Here is a 9,634-nt window from a genome sequence, read left to right as displayed (position 1 = left end):
CCGCGTAGGGGAGATTGAGGAGACTTGATCCCTGGGGAGACTTGTTCCCCCCATTTTTTTTCGAAATCAAAACCAGATTTCTTCTAGCATATTTTTTTCAAAATTACTTTTGGACAAAGGACTTTGTTTAAGCTACAAGTTATTTTGTTTGCGCATTGCATTATTTTATAATGACTGATGGTTGGCTTTCAGTCCTTCAGAAATCTTTTTTGTGCAACTTGGCACTATAATATTGCATTTTATGGTTGCCGTTTTACTGCCACTACGGCCTACTTTTCCTTAAAAGCTAATTGCATTATGATTCATTATGATACTGATGGAAAAGATCATATTACAGTGATTATTTTTTCGCATTGCAAAATAGTCATTTATGTAACGAGTTGCAAAAAGTTGATTTTTTCAGCATGAGTCGTACATTTATCCAACGAGGTTTGCCGAGTTGGATTATAAAAAACACGGACAACGTCCTCAGCTTTCGGCTGTACAGACTGTTTTAAACTTAACATTAGACAACGGACAACGGAGCATGCACCAGTGGAAACGGGGAAGAAAATATTCTTACGAAAAGCTTCAACGCCCGAAGCGGGAATCGAACGCTCACCCCATAGCATGATGCGATTATAAGCTTGGTGACCCCAACCGCACGGCTACGAGGCTCCACTAAATAAATACGAAGAGTGCTGAAAAAATCGAGTTTTGTAACGAGTTCCATACAAAATGTTATGTAATGATTTTTTTCATAATACAACCCATTTGAGTTGCATAATGTTCATAATGCAACTCAAATGAGTTGCGTTATGAACATTAAACAACTATTTTTTATTATGCAACTCATTTTAGTTGCATAATGAACCCGTTCGGAAAAATGTGCCATTATGATACCAAAATGAGTTATATAAAATATAAATTATGATACTGAATTGCATAAAATGTTGTATGCAACTCGTTGCAAACTCGATTTTTACAACACTCGTCAATTTATCCAAAAATCATCATTTTGCAACTCGTTACATAAATAACTATTAGTCAATTCCGAAAAATCTTAAAAACTTTGTGAAAATTGAACCAAATCGTACCAAAATTTCACAGCACATAGTTCAAACAAAATACTATCAAACATGTTTGTCCAAATAAGGTTGTTATAAGAATGTTTTAAATAATGCCGCTTAGTGTACACAACAGTGACATGGGGAGACTTTATCCATTGAGAATTACACACACACACATTATATAGGGTAGAAGCTTCAGTTTTGGCCAGCCCGGAGTTTGGCCATAGTGCGGTATTCAGCCTGTTACGATCTAAATCGGCATAAATTTATTTTTTACTAGTAGATTCCAATATAATAGATGATTACAGCTGTGAAAACCATACATTATGATTAAAATCTGGAAGAAAAAAATAATTGTCCTTAAAAAATGAGCTCCCATATATCTATTTTGGCCAGGGTGCTTCTAATTTGGCCACTCCCATAAGAAATACACGTGATTGGCCAAAATAGAAACCAAAGCTGAGAATATGGCCAAAACTGCGGCAATGCTTCTATTTTGGCCAGTGCCACTTTTAATACAAAAATCAAGTATTAGCTTGATTTCTGCATTTTTCTAATAAAGTATAGATCGAAACCTTTCATATAACACATTGGTAGTTTTCATTGGATTTTTTGTTATTTTTATAAAAATGATTTCCCTTAGACTGGCCAAAACCGATGCTCGCACCCTATACGAAAAATAAAATTCCATTCGCAAGCCTCTGTTTGCTTGGAATTCTATTATAATCAGGGTGCGTAATTTTCATTTCAGTGATACGAAATATTTACGCTATTCTTACGCTAGCGAGATAGTTTATTTTCACTTTTTTGCATGAGGAACACTTTTTACTGAAAATAACTTCAACCAGAAGTGAGTGGACAATTCTTTTTCGTTCAGCCAAATTTTCACTCACAAAATTCTCACGAGAAGATTTTTAAAGCAAATTAACAAAATTGTGGTCACTACGGGATTTGAACCTGGAACATGAGACTAAAATCAAACGCGACACGCGCACTCTAACCACACTACCACGCTAACTACACAGAAGAGGGATAAAATTTGATCCATTAAAGCTACCATCGTTGTCGTCATAGGAGCTAAGAAAAAACACATGATCGAGCAATCGAAGCAATCGAAAATCTCGCAGCTCTGGGAGTGAGTGAAAATGTTTTTTCGTTCACCTCTTCGTATGGGAGACCAATTTTTTGCTGAAAACAGGCGTGAGGGAGGATTCGATTTATGTGAGGATGAGTGAGCATTACGAACGCTGATTATAATCAATGATAAAAAGCGTCAAATAATTATTACTTTAATACACATTATGAAAATGGAGATCAAGTCTCCCCATTTTCAAAATATTGCATATGTATTCTTACATATCTTATCAATTTGAAATACACTATATTCATCAAAAATCAAGAAGACTTGAATAAAAAATGAATAGCAAGCCTCTCAAGTTGTTTTCTCTTTAAATAAATTATATACTCAAAAGGGGATCAAGTGTGACCCAATTTTTAAAATACATCATAAGACATGCCTCCATTAAAACGAAATTTTCAAAACCTTAGCAATAATTTAAAGTCTTTCTGTTGTATATACAGTTGACTCTCCAGCTGTCGATATTGAAAGGACCAACGAGATAGGGAGAGATCGAACTGCAGAATCAATTTGTAATGCACACTTGATTGAAAAAATCTCCGTTGCTAGGAAAAACCAACAACTAACAGATGTCACTCTGCCTTCCCATCATGCTTTGCACCTACGAAACGAGGTCTAGTAACCTGTGAAAATGGGCATATCGGAGAGAGAATCTAGAACAAAAACGATCGAGATCGCATCGAGATAAGATGATATCGAGATAAGGAGATATCGAGATAAGGAGATATCGACATGTAGAGAGGAAAAATGTACGCAGACTGAAGGAACCAACGAGATAGGGAGAGATATCGAGTTGTAGAACATCGAGACAAGGAGAGTCGACTGTAAACTTGCAATAGATGTTAACCTACCATTCTGTGCAAAAAACGAGTCTAATTTTGAGTTTTACTCAAAGTTACAGGCAAGTTAAGAAAAAGGGATCAAGTCTACCCAATCTGCCCTACTGCGATCGAAGAAAAACGACTTTGTGAGCGTTTCCTAAGAGGAATTTCCCAAGCATCAAGGAAGGCCGAGAAATTCTTTTTGAACTGCAAACATCCTTGGGAAGAGGAAAGCAGCAAGACTTCCGTTCAATAATGGTATCCACATAGCGGTGTAGCCACTATAGACCACGAAGGGTTTCGGGAAATGACGTATGTACTTCCGGATACGTCCGAGATTCACTTTCCTTTACCTGAGGCTTCAAAGACCCGGTCATTTTGAGCGTGATAGCTCAAATAGTGTAGCAAAAGTAAGTTCGTGTACCAATAATGTAGTTAAACAGTTTATTTTTTGAGTTTCGTTCCATAGTGAATCAGAAAGAGTGTGCGTAGATATCTGTGTGCGATTGTGAAAAGTAGGAAGCTCAAGACAAGGTGAAAAATCGTGCTCTTGATGTGCTCGTTGTGCTGTCCCGCCAGCTGGGGATCTTCGCGCCCAAGTGCGACTAGTTTTTTTCCCCAACGGACGAAGAATCTCCGACAATCGCTAAGCAGCCGAAAGCGGACGGATCCGTTACCATATCGGTTCGAGAAGGCCCGGGCTTCAGAAGGACGTAGTCTGCAAGCTGGTCAACGGACCAGCCGGCCATCATCAATTGCCAGAATCCGCCATCGCATAGGGTAGAAATCTTTTTCGTCATATGCGCTGATTTCCGTCATATCAGACGGGAAATAGCCAATTATTACATCCAACTCACCTATGCCAATTGTCCATCAGATGGAAGCAAAAAGATGTTCTGTTTTCACTTGTTGAACCAACCTTCAATTCGCGCCCCACAAAAGCTCTGTGGCACAACAAAGCTGGCTTTCACTGCTGCAGAATGCAGAAAATGCTGTTTATTTATTACATCACTTTTTTTTGCCGTCAGTAAAATGTAAACAACAAGTTGCCTTCGTCTAGGAAGGATGCAAGAAAATGTGCATTAGGGTGACCCATACTTATATGAAAAACAAAAATTTAGAAAAATGTCAAGTCTTACTTCCTGAATCGGTTGTTTTGGACTCCCAGAATCTATGTTCAAAGTTTGAGCAAAATCGATTAAGCCTAAGGGGGCACTCAAAACGCTTGAAGTTTGTATGAATAAACTTGTTTGTGGAAGACCATATTTGTCTAAAAATCATTTGAAGGCGCTGAATGCATCTTTCCTCGTAAATCTGGTTCGTGGACCACTGTGCAGTGTCATACGGAAACTTGGTCCGTCGAGGATTAGCCAGCTAGCTTCTTTTCACTTGGAATTCTATTTTATTCAATGATTAAAGATGCCAGATTATGTTTGTTTCAGAACGGTAGAATTACGGCATTCTTTGAAATTTATGATAATTGCCTATCTTAAGGTGTTAATAGTGGTTGTTTTTTTTTTAATTTCTTTTTATTCGTCAATTTTAGATAATTTGTGTAAAAAAGTGTGAAAAAGCGGTTTAAAATATATTGAATCCAAAATAAAGAACATAACTTGTTATTTTTCAAATAAGACTACTGTGCTGAAAACGAATATTGTTCACTTGTATGATCAATGTTACCCCAGACCAACCTAATCGTAAATTTATTTAAAAAGCCTGAAATACAAACCCCTTTCAACCTGCTGAGCTTTGCCTATAAATCTTTCTATGCTGGCGCCCAAAACTGTCATCGAACCAAAAGAAGATGTAATAATTCACAACGGAAGCTTCCCAGACCCACCTTCTACATGTCCTACCGATTTATTTATTTATTTATGTTTGCAAGCCACCGAACAAATTAAAAATCGATAAAAATGATCAATGAGCTGGCTTGTTCTATTCCAAAACCCTACTTGGTGCTGCTGATATCTGATCGAAGGGACAAATGATAAACCATCCCATTTCCCATTCTTGTTCGTTCGATTTACAACCTTCTAAAGTGTGATTTATCACTGCTTTTCCTTTCGTTTGAAACCGAAATTCTTCGAACACCAAGCAACAGAAGTGAATCACGCTGCTCATGATGATCGAGAAAATAATCACATCGAATTTCATCGCTTTCGCGCTGCACTCGATGCCTACATTCAGGCGCATCCAGCAGGCCCTGATGGTGTTGATCGATTCTTTTTCATCGCATTTTCCTTGGCTGTACTGAGCGAAGCCACGCCTCTTTCTTCCACGTCACGTTTCCGACGCGACGCGTCGTCCATGATGATCGCCGAATCCCACGTTGTATCTAGCTAGATATGAATTAAGTCGGAGAAGTAGAATCTCACTTTTCTAATACTAAGCGATGAGACCACTACTCCACTTATTTCATATCGTGATTATTGATGGAGTTTTGTGAGCTGTAGGCTCCATGATGGATTTCCGCTGAAGTGGTTGCAACAGCCAAGCCACAGTTGTTGGGTATTAGTTAGATCTGACAGATTGACGTGTGTTCGAAACTACTTAAACAATACTGGGGAACAGCGCATTCAATCAATTTACTATGCCAAGGATCTAAAATACCCAGAACTGGAGCTGACTTCAGAGGTTCGCGTTCACAAGCGTCAAGCACCCATTTCCTGTTTGCTCAAAGCGCACACACTTGCCGTCGTCGATGAAACATTCAATTTCACAATCCGTAATCACTCATCGTATCACATCGTCAGGTGATAAAGTCATTTGCAACGCACATGTCTCATAAATGAGGCAATAAAAAAATCTACAAGTCACTTATTCACTGCTTCTAAAAAATAACATGTGTTCTCGAATTCTAATCTTGATCTGAATGTGCATTCACCGAATCACGATCGCAGTAATCCATGAGCCACGTTGTCACCACTTTTCGCCTACTTTGTCACGGATTTGATCACCGAATTTTGACCTCCATTTCTGAGCTGAATATTTCTTCTATAGTTAACTCCATCCGCACAACTGGGACACCTTCCGTCACGTACCGATCGATACTAATTAATAAAGAAAGTTTAAATTTGTCACTGCTTTTTATAACGAGTAAGGTACATCGCACTATCACATAACCGCCCCATTCGGCGGGGCGGACGTTGCCTAAATAGCAAGGTGTGGGGCATCGGAAAACGACCGCAGTCTTATCAATCTTCGACCGGCCGTATTTGGTTCGATTCCGTACGGCGCACCAATACCAAATCACACGCGCAACTGCCTCTCTAAGCTGTAGTCCAACCAGTCCAACGCAGCGCAGCGCGTCAAAGGTGAACTCGATTCTTCCAAACTGATATGATAGATAAGGATTCTTCGGTCTCTCGTTCGATATTTATACTCGTGTGTGCAACAATACCCGCCGCCGCCAGCCCAGCACACATTGACGTCGTCGGCCTACTGATAACGGAAATCCATCCAAGTAGACTGCGACCAACACACCTCTACGGGGCCAGTTTATTCTAACCAATTTCGACGAATTTCGATAAACTATCAATGATAAGTAAGCACACGGATCAGAGCTTCCCAATGATTTAGGTTGTTACGATTCATTATAGTTATTTATGCAACAAGTTACAAAATGATGATTTTTTCAGCACGAGTTGTACGTTTATCCAACGAGGCTTGCCGAGTTGGATAAATACGACGAGTGCTGAAAAAATCGAGTTTTGCAACGCGTTGCATACAAAGTTTTTTGTAATTGCAAAAATACCCGTATGGTATAATCTCTCTAGCCACACAAACGTGTATCAGCAGCAACCACGTGCGAGCCTCCATGCGCGACAGGACGTAGTGCATAGTATTTTCTTTGATCAGGTAGGCTATGGTAGGCTAACTGTCGCAAGTTTTTAAGCTCCCGTCGTCGTCATGCAGCATCATAAGCAAAAGCAAAAGTAGGTTCAGTTTATGTTTTTACGCCTGATTGGCAGTTCAAATCAGAATCTGAATCGTCCTGATTCGGATTCGAACTGCTCAGTGCATGTAGAAGCAGCAACTGTATCTACGGAAGTAGCGATACTTAACAAAAAGTGTGTGCTGGCAAAAGTGCCGAAAAGTACTACTTTTCAGCACTCTAAAGAGTGCCGAAAAGTACAACTTTTCGGCACCTTTGCTTAAGTGAAGAAAAGTAGGCCGTTTTAACATTGTTTTCGCGAGTGAAAAGTAGGGGAATTCGCAACGCAATTACAAAAAATCCTTTTTGCATCCCATTTTATGGATAATATTTTAATGCAATTCATTGCGTAGAACCCAAGGTACAACCGGCCCTTGGACACCGCAATTCGAATTTTAGCGTAAGTTTCTCCAATATTTGGTCGAGCACCTGATTGAACCAATCTATCGTCCAGCGTGGAGGTGCGCAGTTGAATTTGACTGGGTTAGTGGGTTGGCGTCAGGCCCTGCGAGTCAGCCGTAAAAAGCACCGAAAAATCAACAAGAGAAGGATGCGAACCGATACCAATGGCGACGACCTCAGCGACGAAAAGGGACTTGCGATTGGAAGCTCGGAACGTGGAACTGGAGATCTCTCAACTTCATCGGGAGCACCCGCATACTCGCCGATATACTGAAGGACCGCGGGTTCGGAGGTGTGGTGTGTTGGACAGGATCTATGGTGCGAACGTTTAGAGGTAATCATAGCATCTACCACAGTTGCGGCAACACATGTGAGCTGGGAACAGTTTTTATAGTGATGGGCGACATGGGGAGGCGCGTGATCGGTTGGTGGCCGATCGACGAAGGAATGTGCAGGTTGAGGATCAAGGGCCGATTCTTCAACATCAGCATAATAAACGTGCACAGCCCTCACTCCGGAAGCACTGATGATGACAAGGACGCATTTTACGCGCAGCTCGAACGCGAGTACGACCGCTGCCCAAACCACGACGTCAAGATCATCATAGGGGATCTAAACGCTCAGGTAGGCCAGGAGGAGGAATTCAGACCGACGATTGGAAAGTTCAGCGCCCACCAGCTGACGAACGAAAATGGCCTACGCCTCATCGATTTCGCCGCCTCCAAGAACATGGCCATTCGTAGCACCTTCTTCCAGCACAGCCTCCCGTATCGTTACACCTGGAGATCACCACAACAAACGGAATCGCAAATCGACCACGTTCTGATTGATGGACGGCATTTCTCCGACATTATCGACGTCAGGACCTATCGTGGCGCTAATATCGACTCTGATCACTACCTGGTGATGGTCAAACTGCGCCCAAAACTCTCCGTCATCAACAATGTACGGTACCGGCGACCGCCACGGTACAACCTAGAGCGACTGAAGCAATCGGATGTCGCCTCAGCATACGCGCAGAATCTCGAGGCAGCGTTGCCGGACGAGGGTGTGCTCGATATGGCCCCTCTAGAGGACTGCTGGGGTACAGTCAAAGCAGCCATCAACGACGCATCAGAGGGCACCATCGGGTACGTAGAACGGAGTCGACGAAACGATTGGTTCGACGAGGAGTGCAGAGCGGTTCTGGAGGAGAAGGATGCAGCGCGGGCGGTAATGCTGCAGCATGGAACCCGACAGAATGTGGAGCGATACAGGCAGAAGCGGAAGCAGCAGACCCGTCTCTTCCGGGAGGAAAATCGCCGCCTGGAAGAAGCAGAGTGCGAGGAAATGGAACTGCTGTGCCGTTCACAGGAAACACGCAAGTTCTACCAGAAGCTCAACGCATCCCGCAAAGGCTACGTGCCGCAAGCCGAAATCTGCAGGGATAAAGACGGGAGCCTCCTGACGGACAAACGTGAGGTGATCGAAAGGTGGAAGCAGCACTTCGACGAGCACCTGAATGGCGAAGAGAATGTAGGCACGGAGGACCAAGGCAGCGGAGGAAATGACTATGTTGGTGCAGCAGAGGACGGGAACGAACCAACTCCCACGCTGAGGGAAGTTAAGGATGCCATCCACCAGCTCAAAAACAACAAAGCGGCTGGTAAGGACGATATCGCAGCGGAACTCATCAAGATGGGCCCGGAAAAGTTGGCCACCTGTCTGCACCAGTTAGTTGTCAAGATCTGGGAAACCGAACAGCTACCGGAGGAGTGGAAGGAAGAGATAATCTGTCCCATCCACAAGAAAGGCGACAAGTGGATGTGTGAGAACTTCAGGGCGATCACTATTTTGAATGCCGCCTACAAAGTGCTATCCCAGATCATCTTCCGTCGTCTTTCACCTAAAGTAAATAAGTTCGTGGGAAGTTATCAAGCCGGCTTCATCGACGGCCGGTCGACAACGGACCAGATCTTCACCGTACGGCAAATCCTCCAGAAATGCCGTGAATACCAGGTCCCAACGCATCACCTGTTCATCGACTTCAAAGCGGCATACGACAGTATCGACCGCGCAGAGCTATGAAGAATCATGGACGAAAACGGCTTTCCTGGGAAGCTGACTAGACTGATAAGAGCAACGATGGACAGTGTGCAGAACAGCGTAAGGATTTCAGGTGAACTATCCAGTTCATTCGAATCTCGACGGGGACTACGAAAAGGTGATGGACTTTCCTGCCTACTATTCAATATCGCCCTGGAAGGTGTTATGCGACGAGAAGGCTAAACAGCCGGGGTACGATTTTAAC

This window comes from Aedes albopictus, chromosome 1 (assembly GCF_035046485.1).
Source record: "Aedes albopictus strain Foshan chromosome 1, AalbF5, whole genome shotgun sequence".
Taxonomy (NCBI): domain Eukaryota; kingdom Metazoa; phylum Arthropoda; class Insecta; order Diptera; family Culicidae; genus Aedes; species Aedes albopictus.
This window is presented reverse-complemented; position numbering follows the sequence as displayed.